Source organism: Mus caroli, chromosome 2, assembly GCF_900094665.2.
Source record: "Mus caroli chromosome 2, CAROLI_EIJ_v1.1, whole genome shotgun sequence".
NCBI classification, from domain to species: Eukaryota; Metazoa; Chordata; class Mammalia; order Rodentia; family Muridae; genus Mus; species Mus caroli.
In genome coordinates this window covers 10,624,561-10,640,454 of record NC_034571.1, presented here as the reverse complement: position 1 = coordinate 10,640,454, position 15,894 = coordinate 10,624,561, and the positions used below count along the sequence as shown (strand labels likewise).

Below are 15,894 nucleotides of genomic sequence, written 5' to 3'. Positions count from 1 at the left end.
GGGTATGGGGGACTTTTGGGATAGCATTGGAAATTTAATAGAGGAAAATACGTAATAAAATATATTAAAAAAATAGTCTCCCAACCAAAACAAACAAACAAACAAACAAACAAACCCAGGACCAGATGGTTTTAGTGGAGCATTCTATCAGACCTTCAAAGAAGACTAAATACCAATATACTTGGAACTATCCCACAAAATAGAAACAGAAGAAATACTATCCAATTCAGTCTTTGAAGCCACAGTTACGTTGAGTAGTCTCCCTTTAGTTGGAAAGGTTTCTGTGTAATCAGAAACTTTTCATAATTTCCTTTCATAGAGGACTTCATAAGAGATTTTTTTCTACTTCTATCGTTTAATGTTCTAAATAGATTTTAAAAACTGGTTGAGTGCATATTAATTTTAGCTTCAGAAGATATATATATTTAAGAATTATTTAACTATCATAAATTATTTTGATGACTTAAAAATATCAATATTGAGTTCTATATTTTAGAATAAATTTTATTATTTAATTAGAAAATCTGTGTAGAGTGCTCAGAATCAGTCGGAAACACATCCTTGTTATTAGCAAAACCCTGCATGGAAATGAGATAACTAGTCCTGGCCTCTGTCCTTTATCTAAACCACACCTACTGAGGAACATAAGCCCTGACAATCCAGTCTTATTACAGGTGTTGGAAATTTGAGAACTCTTTTTGGATGCTTCTCTGAAATGTTTGAGCTTTAAGAATCTTCCTTACTTGCCCTCAACCCTGATTTTTTCGAGTTCCTTGCTTTTTATTTGAACCATGTAAGACAAAAATAAATTATGGAATATTAATACTTCTTCCAATATTCAGATCTTCCATTTTCCTGCCTTTATCTTTGGGCAAGTTCACCTATGGCTACCAGACACAGTGTGATTAGCTGTAGTCAGTCAATAATTTTCTTTCTGATGATATGTGGCACAATATTTCCAAGTGCTTACATTGGCACAACAATATGAAAAAGTTTATGATGTTTTTCCTTAGATAAAGTATAAAAATCTAAATAGAAATAAGAGAGATGATAAATCAGGAATGGGAAAAGTTTAAACTGAGAAAGAAATAACACAGTCTGTATATTAAAAAGGAAGTTCTAATTTAAAAACTTTTCAATAAATCTATGAAAGACCTCTGTAGGGATACCCCCACCCAAGTCACGAGATAGAGTGCACCCAAAGAATCATGAGAGACTCGTCTTTATGCAAACACACGAGGTAGTTTAATGATGGAGCTTTGAAAGACAAGTATCTCATACAGGAGACAGAGGTGTTGACACCGAGGCTCAAAAGTTAGGGGTTTATATAGGAAAAGAGTGGGGGTAGGGGAAGAATTGGTGTGGCTTCACACAATTGGACAGTTTAAACATCAGCAAACTGTACGTGCAGATCGAGGTAACAGCAGAGCATCTGGTTAACATTTAACCCATGTCAGAAGGGCAGGAGATAGGGAGGCGCTGGGCCAGTCTGGACATTCTTGTATGTCTTCCCTATCTTTATGGCTAGTTGGTTCCTGGGATGACTTCACTGCCTTTGTTCTTTGTCTTAGGCCCAAAAGCCTTCCTAACTAGCAAGCCACATGAGTTATGGACCTTGAATTTTAATTTTCTTTCATCTCCACTTTGTTGCTTTCTAATTTCTTATTAAAAATGACTAGAAATCCTCAAATTAAAGGGACAGTAGACAAAGAAAGCTTATCTAAGCAATATACCCAGAAGACTTACCAGTGAACATAAAGATAAATGATAACAATAAAATGATCTGATGTGCTCTTCAACTCCAAACGGATTCAGGAACGTATGCTCCTCTTGCCTTATGGATATGCCATCTTTAACATGTGACTTCTAAGGGCAGTGTGATGGTTAATCTTGAAGATCACATTGATTTTAAAGATAAGAACCTAGGAGAATAGTAGGCACATTTTTGAATATGTCTGAGAGCATTTGCTGCAGACGGACCTCAATCCGGTCCTCTATTGGCAGGAAAACTCAGGGTTCCGGTTATAGGCGAGCAAAGAGTTGGTGCGGATGACAAACAGACATGGACACAGAGAGAGTGTGTATCTGAATGTAATTTCTCAAAGTGAGCATCAGTCTTATATATTATAGAAAACAGTCAAGTTAAGTGATACATTAAGGCCATCTAAGGTACATTGAAGTTATCTGATGCAAAATTACTTTTACAACAAAACAGAAGAATTCATACTAAAAGCTAACAGGATCAAACTGGGATCACCTAAGGTCAACTTATTCTTAGAAGCCAGGGGCAAGGGCTTCATGCCCTTGCCATAGGAAGCCCTTGCCATAGTTCCAATTCTAGTCTATTGTATATTCCACCTTACTCCTAGGCCATTGTAAATTCCTGTGTATGGGAGTGACTCAGCTGCTGCTAATTTGATTTTTTTTAAACAAACCCAAAGCTCAGACCAACTCCCCTTTAGCTGTGAAAGCTTGTGTTCCTTGCCTGTATGCTATGTTGTTGGGTAATTTTGACAGAGTTAAGATCACCAATCTTGGCAAGTCTTTTCATATTCATTGTAATTCTTGTCAATTAACTAATTGTGTAGATCATAATTTAGATAAGGAATCTGTTGTTATGATTTTGTTAAAGAGACCTGCTTATGTTTTGCTGCCTGTAGAGTTTGGAAATGATCCTTGGTTTGAGAATTCGGGAATGCAAACTTTGAAAAGGTTAAATGAGTTTATTAGACCTAAGAGATTTGTTGCAGCTCTAATTTTAGGGATTACTGCTTTAATTTCAATTTTAACTTCTTTTGCATTATCTACCACAGCTTTAGTTCAGCAGCTACATACTGCTTATTTTGTTAATGAGTTGCATAGAAATATTTCCATATCTTTGTCAAAACTACATGTTATAGATAAAAAATTGGAGGCAAAGGTTAATGCTTTAGAAGAAGTAGTTTTAGCAATGGGACAAGATATAGCAAATATTAAGGTTAGGTTAGCTACTAAATGTCATGCTTCATTCCAATATATTTGTGTCACGTCATTACCTTATAATACAACCATTGATTAGGAAAAGACTAACGCTCATTTACAAGGAGTATGGAGAGATACTGATATTTCTCATGACATGAGCAATTAAAGGCAGAAATCTCAGATATTAACAGAAGCCATTTGGATACTTGGAACATTGATTAATTGGCCAGAAATTTAAAGAATAACCTAAGTGCTTTGAATCCCTTGGATTGGGTTCAATATATAATCCTGCTTGGTATTATTATAGGCATTATCTTATTAGTAATTGTTGTGTTTCCACTATCTTTAGAGTTCTTCTGAGATCTGTAGCTACTATGAGGCGTGACATTTTGGAACTTTGTCTAAAAAATTAAAAAAAAAGGGGGGAAAATGCTACATGCACTCCAGTAGTGATTCGCATGACAGGCCTAGAAGCAGTCCTGAGGCAAAGAGTTTCATGGAAACTTAGCATCCTGGAACCTTGGCATTCCCTTAGCACGTATGCTCCAAACCTGTCCCTGAGTTAGTCTGGTAACAGATATGTGTGCTTTCCCTCAATATTGTTTTATTATAAGAGCCTCTAAAGATTGATTTTTGACATATAGCTAAGTTAGATTAGCCTCCACCAGTGTTCCAATGTCCTAGACAGTCCTTGAGCCGACTTTGGGTTTGGATAGCAGAGTCACTCCCATACACAGGAATTCACAATGACCTAGGAAGAAGGAAGGCTGTGGTCTAAGAGGAACTAGAGTAAATACTTAGAACTATAGATAGCTGAATCACTCCCATACTCAGGAATTTACAATGGCCTAGGGGGAAGGTGGACAATACAATAGACTAGAATTGGAACTATGGCAAGGGCATGAAGCCCTCGCCCTTGCCTTGTAAGATTAAGCTGACCTTAGGTGGAGCTGCATTTGATCCTGGTTGGTTTCTCAGTTAGCTTTTAGTATGAATTCTTCTGTTTTATTGTAAAAGTAATTTTGCACCAGATAACTTCAATGTACCTTGGATGGCCTTAATATATCTTTTAACTTGTCTGTTTTCTGTAATATATAAGACTGATGGTCACTTTGACAAAATACATTCAGATATACACTCTCTCTCTGTTTATGTCTGTTTGTCTGCGCCAACTCTTTGCTTGCCTGTAATCAGAACCCTGAGTTTTCCTGCGGATAGAGGACCTGGTTGAGTTCCATGTGCAGCAAGCATTGACCAAGGAGGAAATCCATTGTAAAATTGAGTCACAGAATCTAATTGCTTTGGGTCAAGAAAAGTGTGTCTGGTGAAGAGATTTGGGTCATTAAAAGGAAGCCAAGAAATCTGGATATACTAGCATACCCATTTAATCCCAGTACTCAGAAGACAGAACTAGGCAGAGCTCTATGGGTTTGAGGCTAGTTTGGTCTACATATCAAGTTCTGTACCAGCCAGGAGTAGATAGTAAGACTTTGTCTCAAACAAAGTAAGCGCTAGGACAATGGTTGTCTTGAGAAGTGCCTAGAGACCAACTATAGTAGGTACAAGAACAGGCATATTTTAGATTATCTGGAAGATTTTGCTTTGGAAAGAGAACTGCAGGTCTTCCTTCTCATTCTTGTCCATCTAGGGAAGTTTTTCCCACATACATTCAAACAGATATTCAGAAATCGTTATAGTTACAGTCCAAGGGACCCTGGCCTTCCTCCAGCTAGCAACAGGTCTTGGGATTTTCCTCTTGATGTGCATCTGAAGTTATTTTTCTATTACTGCGATAAGACACCAAAGAAAAACAACTTATAGTAGAAAGAATTTCATTTGAGGCTCATAAATTTGAGGATTGGAGTCCAAGACCATCATGGCAGGAAGCATAGCAGTGGGCACAGGCATGGCACTAAAGGAATAACTTAGAGCCTGTTTCTTTATTTACAGGCAGACACATACACACAGAGAAACAAGCACACACACACACAGCTGCACAAATGTGTACCACCACACATGCAAACATGCACACCATATGACCTGTTGCTAGCTGGAGGAAGGCCAGGGTCCCTTGGACTACAACTATAACGATTTCTGGATATCTGAAATATATACATACATACATACATACATTCATACATGAAAAATAACAACACTTTAAGATTTGTATAGTAGTAAAATTATTGTTTGAAATAGATGTATCACATCCCATGGCACCATCAGCATTAATTCCAGAGTTTCCCTTTTTAACCCTAGATGTTTTTGTCTCATATATAAAACTTCAGTGAGAACCCTCAGAATTGCTTTTGCTTCTGTTAAACTGTTTTTTTTTTAATGGTTATACTTTTGAATGATTGTATATGTAATTCTGAAGCAAGAGCATTTCAGCAGTTTTTTTCTATTGAATTATCTTCTCAGACTTAATATTGACTAATTGTATTACTCTATTCAATAGTATAAATATTTTAACAATCTCTCACGTAATGTTTTCATCTAGAAATCTATAGCAATTTCTATTAGTATTAAATTTACTCTTTTATCCAAGTCTCATCATCATTATAATACATTTTCCTCAGTTAACTTAGGTGTAAAATGATACTTAATGTTTGCCTTAACTTTGATTACCAAAATGAACATTTGCTTTCATTGCTCATGTCAGTGATGGTTTTCTTATATCTCATGAAAGAGCTGTTTTTCTGATACAGAGATTGATTATTTGGCTAATGTATTGGCTGTAAACTTATCTTCTTCTCTCTTATTTTCTAAGCACAAGACTTTTGAGATCAGCTCCATCTCATAAACAAGTATTTTGGTATACACAAGCTTTCTATATTTTTGTTGTTATGGTGATGTTTCTTCCTATAACTTGAAAGTAGAGAAATGTATCAATCATAAGATCTATTTGTGTTTTTGTACTTCATGCTTTTGGCATTTACATCAATTATTTACGTTAAATATATTGGGACATATTCCAGAGATGAGAGCCAGGTTCAGTGAGAAGACAACCAGTTCCTCTTCTGAATCCAGTTTTCTTACTCAGCTGATTGGAATCTAAGATCAGGTAAGCATCTGTCTGCATGTCTATAGACAGACGGGGTGGATAAAGACAGACAGAAGAAAATAGAGAGACAGTGACTGAGGGGGATTGGGATAGTGCTAGTGAGCCAGTAGATCAGAGTATATGTTATAAAGGCAAGCTTTGACATGTCAGGGTAAACTGAGGCAGGGTATAGATAGAGTCAGGAAGTGGCCACTCAGCAGACTTCTTTGAGGGAGCAAAGTTTGATTCTTTGGGGTCAGTGCAAAACTCCCTGGGGCCAGCAAAATGGGTGAGGGAACACACAAACACACACACACACACACACACACACACACACACACACACACACACATATATATATATGTATATATATATTACATACACATACACACATTTAGTAGGTGGAGCAAAGCTCTAAACAACTTTACATACATGTATTCACATATACACATATGCACATATACACACACACACACATATATATATATATATTTATACATGTATACACATATAAACACATACATACATATATACATGCACATGTTTGGTAGATGGAGCAAAGTTCGGACAACTCTATTGTTTCTTTTAAACTTTTTATACCACCTAAGACAAAAATTCTATATGTTAGAAAATAGATTACCTGATAGCTACAAGTTACATATTTTCCAAAAACAATCACAACAAGAACATATTCTTCAAGAACAGATTAAAATCATTACACAAAAGGAAATCACCACAGGATTATTGATTGTGTATTATTCTTTTGAAACCCATCCCATCTATTGAAACATTTTCCCATCGTTCTCTCCACAAGTTCATCATAACCCCAAAGCAATAATTCTTCTGTCATTTATTTAAAATAGTTTAATCAAGCTAGTCTATAGTAGCAAGCTTTTTCCTATGCTTAGCTCTCAACAGTTTGTGTTTATTAAGAAACAAATCGTCGTCTGTCTTACATCTTATTTTTGAAGTCTTGTTCAGTTAAACTGGCTAAACATCTAGTCTCTATTGCACTCAGAATTATTTACTCTTTATACCTAAGCCTGTTTTTTCATGGTCCACCCTGAAACCTGTGGCCACATTCCTAGATCACAGGATCTAGGAATGCAGACCCAAACTTTATGTTTTCTTTAATCATTAACCTGTCTCAAGCCTATTTTTCTCTTCCAAGTATAATTATGTGCTTGTAACACAAGAGAACTCACCGAAGTCCTTTTCTAACCTATGCAGGCTTCACTATTCTACAAGGCAGGGGGCATATTCTATTTTTAATTATAATGTTATCATATCTTTTTGGTGAAACAGCTGAAACTGTCTCCTTTACATCATCTACCCTAACTTTCTAAAGCAATTTAAGTCAAATCGGGAATTCTGTAAAAATTTTAATTCATCTAAACAACATTATTTTATGCAAGTCCATCTTCATATTAATCTGCAGAAAAATTGTCCAATAGGGTGGGCTTTCTCCCAAGAAGCAATCACACTAGACTACAAGCAATGAGGGTCTCCCCACAACCAATCGCACCAAGCTTGATACAGTAGAAATATAGCAAAGACAAACATGAGAAGGAACAGCAGCAGCAAAAGTAATCCTGAGACAAACCATCCGGGGTTGGGCCTCTCCTAAGTACATCCATTGCAGTTATGTAAACCAAGAGCCCATCTCCAGAAAGCTCTCTTGCCCACCACAGCTCTTCCAGTATGGCATCTGCCATCTAATTGGATTGGATTGGTCATGGGTAGGTCAGCATTTTGTCTGTGACTGAGAAGAGTTCATGAATTTTACAGAAAGAGACAGAGACTGAGAGAACAGAGGCTTAGAGCCAATATATATATATATATATATATATATATATATATATATATATATAAGTTTACAGCAGAGTGCATACCTTATCAGAATGTTGAATGAAACTCTGGTAAGTTATTGTGAATCTCCCATAATTTATAGAACTAATTCATTTTCAGGTTTATTTTGATTATGTGGGTCATTTCGGGTTTGGCTTGCTTTTCTAAGTTCAATACAAAGTAATAGCATTCCCAAGGTTTCATTGACCAAATGATTCCGTACATCTATTGATTTCACGAATTCTAAACTTCTGAACTATCAGTCTTGATAGATATTTTGTCTTTTCTTAGTAATGTTTGTTTCAAAGTTGCAAAATGAGTCTTTAATGACAATAAAATTTGGGTTCTTGGTTTTTTTTTTTTTTCCAAGACAGGGTTTCTCTGTAGCCCTGGCTGTCCTGGAACTCACTCTGTAGACCAGGCTGGCCTCAAACTCAGAAATCCCCCTGCCTCTGCCTCCCAAGTGCTGGGAGGGTTCTTGTTTTTTGTTTGTTTGTTTTGTCTCCCTAAAAACAATCAAGTAAGCCACTTAGAAAGGAATAAAAGCTAAGAACCTGTAAAATGCCACCAAGAGGGTAGTGGTGTGGTATTTAATAAAATAGCTTTGTTTTTTTTTCTCAGAGAGACACAAGAAAAATGATTTTTAAAATAATGTAATACTAAAATAATTGTACAAAGAACTCATATTTTCTCATGCTGAAAGACAAAAAGATCACTTCAAACACAAAGGACTTTATAGTTCAGCTGTGACAATGTGCTGCCCAAGGCTTATTTGAATACCTAATGAAGGTAATTCAGAAGGTAGGTGTATAGCTTTGACGTGCACAATGTGATCGTTCATAAGCCTCATCAGATTCTTTGATCACATAAAAATTGCTTATAGTGGAGTTATTGGCAGTGTTGGAAGCTGGAAGGAATCCAGAATCTAGCACAGTGTAGGGAAAAAAGTTCTTTCGTGTAGTGGATATATAGAATCCTGGCGCAAACAAATTTTCATCTACTTATTGAAATTCATGGTCAGGTCCTGTCTCCTGCCACGGCTTTTCTGGGAAGCTGTATGGAGAAGATAATTTGCTGGCCTAGCTTCGGACTTGACTTTATTCTGCTTGGTGGAGAATTACATTACAATTTTATTAATCGCAGGGACAGCTTGTATGGATGGAGGTTGTTTGAATGGAGGAATGGATTTTAATGAACTGTGGTTTCTTTTGCTCATTTGGAAGTTAAGGAGTCATGGACCAAATGAGCAGCCATAGTCCAAGCACAGATGACAGCTCTGTTGCTGAAAAAGAAAGGTGAACATTTCTATGTTAGGATCATGCTCTGAAATCCATGTCATTTGCAACATCACACAATTGACTTCCATTGCTAGTTTTCTCCCTCAAGACCAAAAGATTTCTAGAAGATAATGCCAAACCTCAGGTGACAAGCCACTGAGAGCCATAGGCTAATGTCAGCTAGCAATTTGTAGCTATCTCATGATTTATAGCATGCTGTCTTAGTTTTTCTCTTGACAATGAAGAAATTCAATATGTCATAAATAGTGGTTCTGTTTAACATCTAAAGAAACATGTGCAGACAATACAGATAAGTCATATAAATAACAATAGAAGCAATAGTGCTTAACACTTAATTTAGTAAACATGTGTGCTTCCCCTATTTCCACATACCTCATATTACTTCATGCACTGTGAAAGGACTTTTTAACGAGACGTGCAAATTGAAACAAGTAGTATTATATTGGTTTTGTTCATTCTTAGTGTCTTACTCCTTAGACAACTCAACTTGCCTGTAGGATCTTCCCAGAAGACTGTTAGTTGTTGATGTACTTTAAATGTTCCCCATCCACTCATCATTTTGACAGATGGATTTAGAGGGATATATAGGTTACTCTGTCTCAAAGCCAGGTAACAATTTTGCTATAGGAAATGGAAAATCTGTCACTTGTCTGTAATGAATCATATTCCTAACGGCTGCCAGGAAACCAGTGGAACTGAACTCTAAGGGCAGAAGACTGTTGTCCTGAAGTGACATTCTCATGTGATTTTATTTTTTAAATTAAGACTATTTGTTTTCATTTTATGGATATGACTTTTGCCTGCATGTGGAATTGGTTGCTATGGCGTCCAGAAGATGTCATGTCCTCTAGAACTAGAGCTGTAAGCTTCCAAGGGCATGTCAGTTGGCTAGGCTAACTGACCAGTAAGTCCCTGGGATCCTGCTGCCTCTGCCTCCCCAGTGTGAAGATAACAGACATGTGTGCCATGTTGACTTTTTAAAAACTGTGTGCTGCGGATCTGAACTCAGGTCCTCATGCTTGCATGGCAAGCACTTTATTGACTGAGCCATCTCCTCAGTCTTCCTCCTCCTTTCTAAAACTCACATTGGTTTGTTTGTTTACTTATTGTATGCTCCCATGGGCTCATGTATGCTAGCAAGGTAGAGGACAACTTGCTGAAGCTGGTTCTCTCTATATCTCGTAGATTCTCAAGATCAATCTCAGGCCATCAGAATTGACTGTGAGTGTCTTGCACACCACCCCCACCATTGTGATAAATATTAATTGCGGGTTTCTATCACATGTTAGATTATTTGGTTCCCAAATAAAAGACTTAAGACCTTTATACTTATAATACCTCTTAATAGCACTAGTTCAGGGCTGATATCAACCCTTTATGCTATTTTGTCCATTTCCCTGTCAATAACCCCAAGATATAATTTGCCATGTTCTGCCTGGGCTGCTGCTACTCCAACTGGCTGGACCTCATGGCCATGCTCTCATGATTCAGCTATTTCATAGCATCTTCTTCTCTCTTCTCCTGTCTCTTCCTTTTCCTTATAGTCTCAGTCTCAAATCCCAAGCCCCATCACTGTAATCCTGTCTACCTCTCTTCTGCCTGGCTATAGGCTGTACGCATCTTTATTCAACCATTAGTTTTAAATTAAGGAGTAAGGTTCTATAGCATCACTTGATATACATGAAAATCTCCTCATCCCTGAGGATCTCCTTGTCAGGGGCAACCAGATCCTGGGGGCCAGGATTTACATGTGTTACAATACATAGCAACAGACCAAATCTTAATACCACTCCAAATTGATACAGGGCATCAATCTGTGCCCAAACTGGCCTGGAACTTTCTGTGCAACTACCCTGACATAACTTGTAACAATCCTCCCACTTCAGTATCTGAAGGGCTGACAGTATGGGTATAACCTACTGCATCTGGCTCTGAATGACTCCTCATCAAAGTTAAGATGCTGGGATCCAGAAAATTTCTTTAAATATTTTAGATTACATAAAAACCACCTGTTCTAGTGTGGTTGGTCCCACACAATATGGCTTTGTTAGTTCTCCCTTTCTTCATTCACTGGTATCTGAGCCACTAGTGTGGCCTTGAGCAAAAGCATAGACAGGAATGTTTAATGTTATTTGAGTTCTGGGGACTAGGAGTCAGGAAGACCAACAGCTGTGTCTTCTCTTTTTTGGAACACTGTCCTAAGACATGTGACAAAGTGAGTCCAGTGCAGGAGGAAGGCAACCACAAAGCAGGGGGCCAAGGTGCTCCATCTAATAGCCAACACCATCTCCTAGCTCAGGCAGTCTTCCAGTCATATGTCTACAATATGGATCCCAGGCAGAGGAAATGCTTAGCAAATGCACAGAAATAAAATTCATTGTAACTGTTAGAAGACATTTGTTCGGGGTATTTTTTTTTTTTTTACTCAGCCACAAATAACGGACAGAAATTTGTGGTAATGTTTGCTCCAAAATGTGATGGCAGTAAATTCACTATCAATGAATTCAGGAGTCCAGGAGAATCATCTGAAAGAAGTAATGTAACAAATTTGTGAACAAATTATGCCATTTTTATGTATGTATATTACCATTCCTTATGAAACACACATGTTCTTTATAGATAACTTGTACTAAATGGAAGAACAAGATTAACATTCATGAAAACTGACAAAAAGAAACATGTTAGAAACAACATGGCATAAGAAACTATAAACAGAAATCCTATATATGAGAGGGGAACTGGAATGTAAAAATCGCTGGGACAATTTGTCACAGTGCTAGGTCTTGCTCTTTGTTAGGCTGGTGTCTTATGCCCAGTCTCTGCACAGACATTTGCAGTGAGGGAACTATCATTACAGGTCTTTAAAAAGTCTCTCAGCTACAACATTAACAGAAAATGTGTTCTTCTAAATCACATTCAGTCACTTCTTGCTTGATTTTTGGACTATGAAGTTCTTCATCCCCAACAACAACAACAACAACAACAACAACAACAACAACAAAAAGGCCTTGTATTCTTTCACACACTGAATCCTTGTTTGTCTTGTGAAGTTTAACTCTGCATGAGATCCCTTCAAATGATAGATGCCAGTAGATATATATTTTCCAGATCCAATATTTCTTTCAATATTCTTCTACATATGATTTATAGAGACTTGTTGCCTCACCTTTACTTTTCTTGATATCATTCCATTAAAAACACTTTAAACATGATTCACAGGGCTAAAACTATATATGGTATGGATCATCATCAGTAATTCATAGGATAAGACTTAATTTCTACAGTGCTGTGCCTAAACTATTATTAAGACACTAGTGTTCTATTATTCAGAGAAGTGAGGGGAAATGTTTTTGTAGCATTTGTGTGGAGTGGACAAAAGATAGTCAGATATCTGTCTGTTCTTCTCTTCCCTTTAATGAAAATCCCTACCTTTGTAGTAGTAAAGATTTCCCTCTCTGGGTTGGTCATAGCCACTGACTTACTTAACCTCCTGTTGGTTTAGCATAGCACTCATGCTGTCTAAGAGCTCAATCTTTGATGAATGTCTGAATCTCTGGACACTTCTCTGGAGACTTATCTGCAATTCTGACTAGCCTGCAGCTAGTGGCATTAGATTTAATTTCTCTGATGCACATTCTGCTTTTCCTTTTACTGAAAGTCACTGAAGCAAGTATGCAGCACTCATATTCAGTATCCTCTGCAATTTGTCCCCAAAGCATCACTTATAGGAAGCCAACCTGAATGAAAGCGGAAGCAGCAGTTATGAGGAAGGTAATAGTTGGAGATGTAGAGGTTACCTGGGCTCTATGTACTCTCTGCTTGGCTGTACCAGCCTTTTCTCCTTATGGTAGTAATATTCACAGGGACTCAGTGAAACTTGAATTAGCCTCTTTGTCTGTATAACTGTAAATTTAATTTGATTCTTTTTTTTTAACATTTGCAGTTATCTTTAAAATAAGACTTTGAGATTATAATGTAATGACATCTCTCCCTTTCTTTTTCTTCCTCTAAATCTTCTATGTATCCTTCTCCACTCTCCTTCATGGCCTCTTCTTCCATTATTTGTTATTATGTGTATATGTATATGATACATATGATTATGTATGCATGCATATATACATATGCATTCCTAAATATAATCTGCTCAGACTATATAATACTTGTATGTATGTTTTCAGGTCTGACTGTTTGGCACTGAACAACTGTGGTAGTTTGAGAAGTTATGGCCTCATAGGCTCATGTTTTTGAATGCTTAGTCATATGGAGTGACACTATTAGGAGGTGTGGCCTTGTTGGGGTAGGTGTGGCCTTGTTGGAGTAAGTATGGTCTTGTTAGAGGAAGGGGCTTAATGGGCCATAATAGTAGGAACATGGAAGATGGTGCTGCTGTGGGAGTCTAGCTCAAGAGTTTTCAGAGGAGAAGAATTTTAGAATTTTGAAGAAGAATTTTAGAATGTTGCCTAGAGTTCATTCTTTTGATATTTTAGTGAAGAATGTGACTGCTTTTTGCCCTTGTCTGAATAATCTGTATGAGTTTTTAGTGAGAGATTTAGATTAATTGCATTGGCAAACAAAATCTCAAAATAGCCTATCATGGACTCTGTCCTGTGGTTCAGTCTTATGATGAAGAACATTTTGATCAAACATATTAGGCTTAGAAAGGAAAATATAAAACAGATGGTTTAAGGGTTAAAGGGGCACAAGAACATGGAATGGAGCTAAACCCTGCGTTCAAGGAGACAACCATATCTAAAGATATTAAATAGAATTAAGAGAGTGCTGACATCAGGGCAAGATAACCACCCAGCTAAGCGTCCATCTTGTGAAAAGTAATTAAAGAAAATCTTAGGTTTAGTCATGGTAAAACATGACTTAATCTCAGAAGTCAGGAGACAGAGGCATGTAGATCTCTGAGTTCAAGGCCAGACTGGTCTACACAGCAAATTCCCAAACATCTAAGCTTAGACAGTGAAAGAAACCATGGAAAACAGAAAACTGGTAAAGATGTACTTGAATGAAGGGGCCATGTTCCAGCCCAAGCAAGTAGCAGAACCTGGCAGCTTTAACTACATGGTTCTGGGTTTATAATCAAGGGTGGAAATTCCCTTTGGTGACCAAGAAAAATGTGGAGGCATGAATGTGTCAGGGGTGTCTTCGCATGGAGGCCCAGAAAGGCCATTTATGTGAGGTGCCCAAGCTTGTACCTTGTGATGGCAGCCAGGCTTTGTAATATTTAAGAGTCACACAATGGGTACTGGTTTTGAAGGCATGAAGGTGACATGGAGAACAGCTGAGGCTTGGCACTGTGAGAGGTTAGGAGAGGCCATCAGTGAAGATGCAGCCTCAGTGTCAATTGAAGGCCCAGAACTGAAGGGGTCATGCAAAGAAGTAGAGGCTTGGCACCATGGAGAGAGCCTATGAGAGGCTATTGGTGAAACTGAAGCCTAGTTGTAGAAGAAGACCCCATCACTTTGGAATGCCAGTATCATTGGATGACTACAAAGAACAGCAGCAGCAAAAGATGTGTTCCAGAAGCTGTGAAGGTGAGGCTTGGATTGTTTTGGAGACCTCTAGAGGTTAGAGGTACTGGAGCTGTAGAATACCTGTCAAGGAAAGCTCTTAATAGGAAGTACAAACAGCTCAAGAGAAAGATGTGTGTTGTAGTTAAAAAAAAAAAAAACTGAATGGAGATGGAGATCTAAAGAGAACACGGAGATGGAGAATTTGGAGTTTGTCCAGCTGGTTTTCAGTTTTGCTTTGGCCCAGTCTTTCCCCACTATGCTCCCCTCCTTATGTTTTGGAATAACTAATGTATAACCTGTGCCATTATAGGATAGAAATGTGATTTTTTAATTATTATTTTATAGGGGATTACAATTAAGATATTGTATGAATCTTAGAAGAGACTTTGAACTTTAAAACAAGTTTGAGAGTGCTATAGACTATGAGGACTTTTGAATGCATTTTTGCATTATGACATGGCTATAAGCTTATGGGGACAAGGGAGTGGAATATGGTTGTCTGAATAGATATGGGTCCCCATAGACTCATGTGTTTGAATGGTTGTCCATAGGAAGCAGCATTACTTGGCTTTGTTGGAGTAGATATAGCCTTGTTGGAGGAAGTGTGTCACTGTGGAGACAGGCTTTGAGGTATGCCCAACTTCCACCCAGTGTGAAACACAGTCCCCTTCTGCTCCCAGCTCCTTCTCCAGCACCATGTCTGCCTGGATGCTGCCATGCTTTCTACCATGATGATAATGGAATAAACCCCTGAAACTGTAAATCAGCCCCAATTAAATGTTTTTCTTTATAAGAGATGCCTTGGTCATTGTGTCTCTTCACAGCAATGAAACCCTAACAAAGACATCAACTAATTAATTCTTTTGTTGGGCCTTGCTGCTAAAAGTTGAATTCCTCTATGTCTAGACAGTGCTCTTGAACTCAGCACAAGATATGGGATTCCCTTTTCTTAGTGGGGCTTCCTCTTCTCTGCCTGATTTGGGAAGTCTGACTCCCATATGTTCAACCCCTTGAATATCATATAGCCTTGGTGAGATTACAGGTTTAGGTTCCTTACTCTTGATAAGAATCTGTACAGCAGTGCTCGCTTCGGCAGCACATATACTAAAATTGGAATGATACAGAGAAGATTAGCATGGCCCCCGCGCAAGGATGACACGCAAATTCGTGAAGCATTCCATATTTTTATGAAAGCCAGAAGATCCTGGACGGATGTTATACAGAC

The 15,894-nt window shown here is 37.8% G+C and overlaps 1 non-coding gene across 1 annotated transcript; it reads left to right on the top strand.

The window, feature by feature from the left end:
* The first annotated feature begins 15,749 nt into the window (after positions 1 to 15,749).
* Positions 15,750 to 15,856, top strand: LOC115030566. Its single transcript, XR_003836138.1, has one exon. It is a non-coding gene; the product is annotated as a U6 spliceosomal RNA (small nuclear RNA).
* Positions 15,857 to 15,894: the final 38 nt, after the last annotated feature.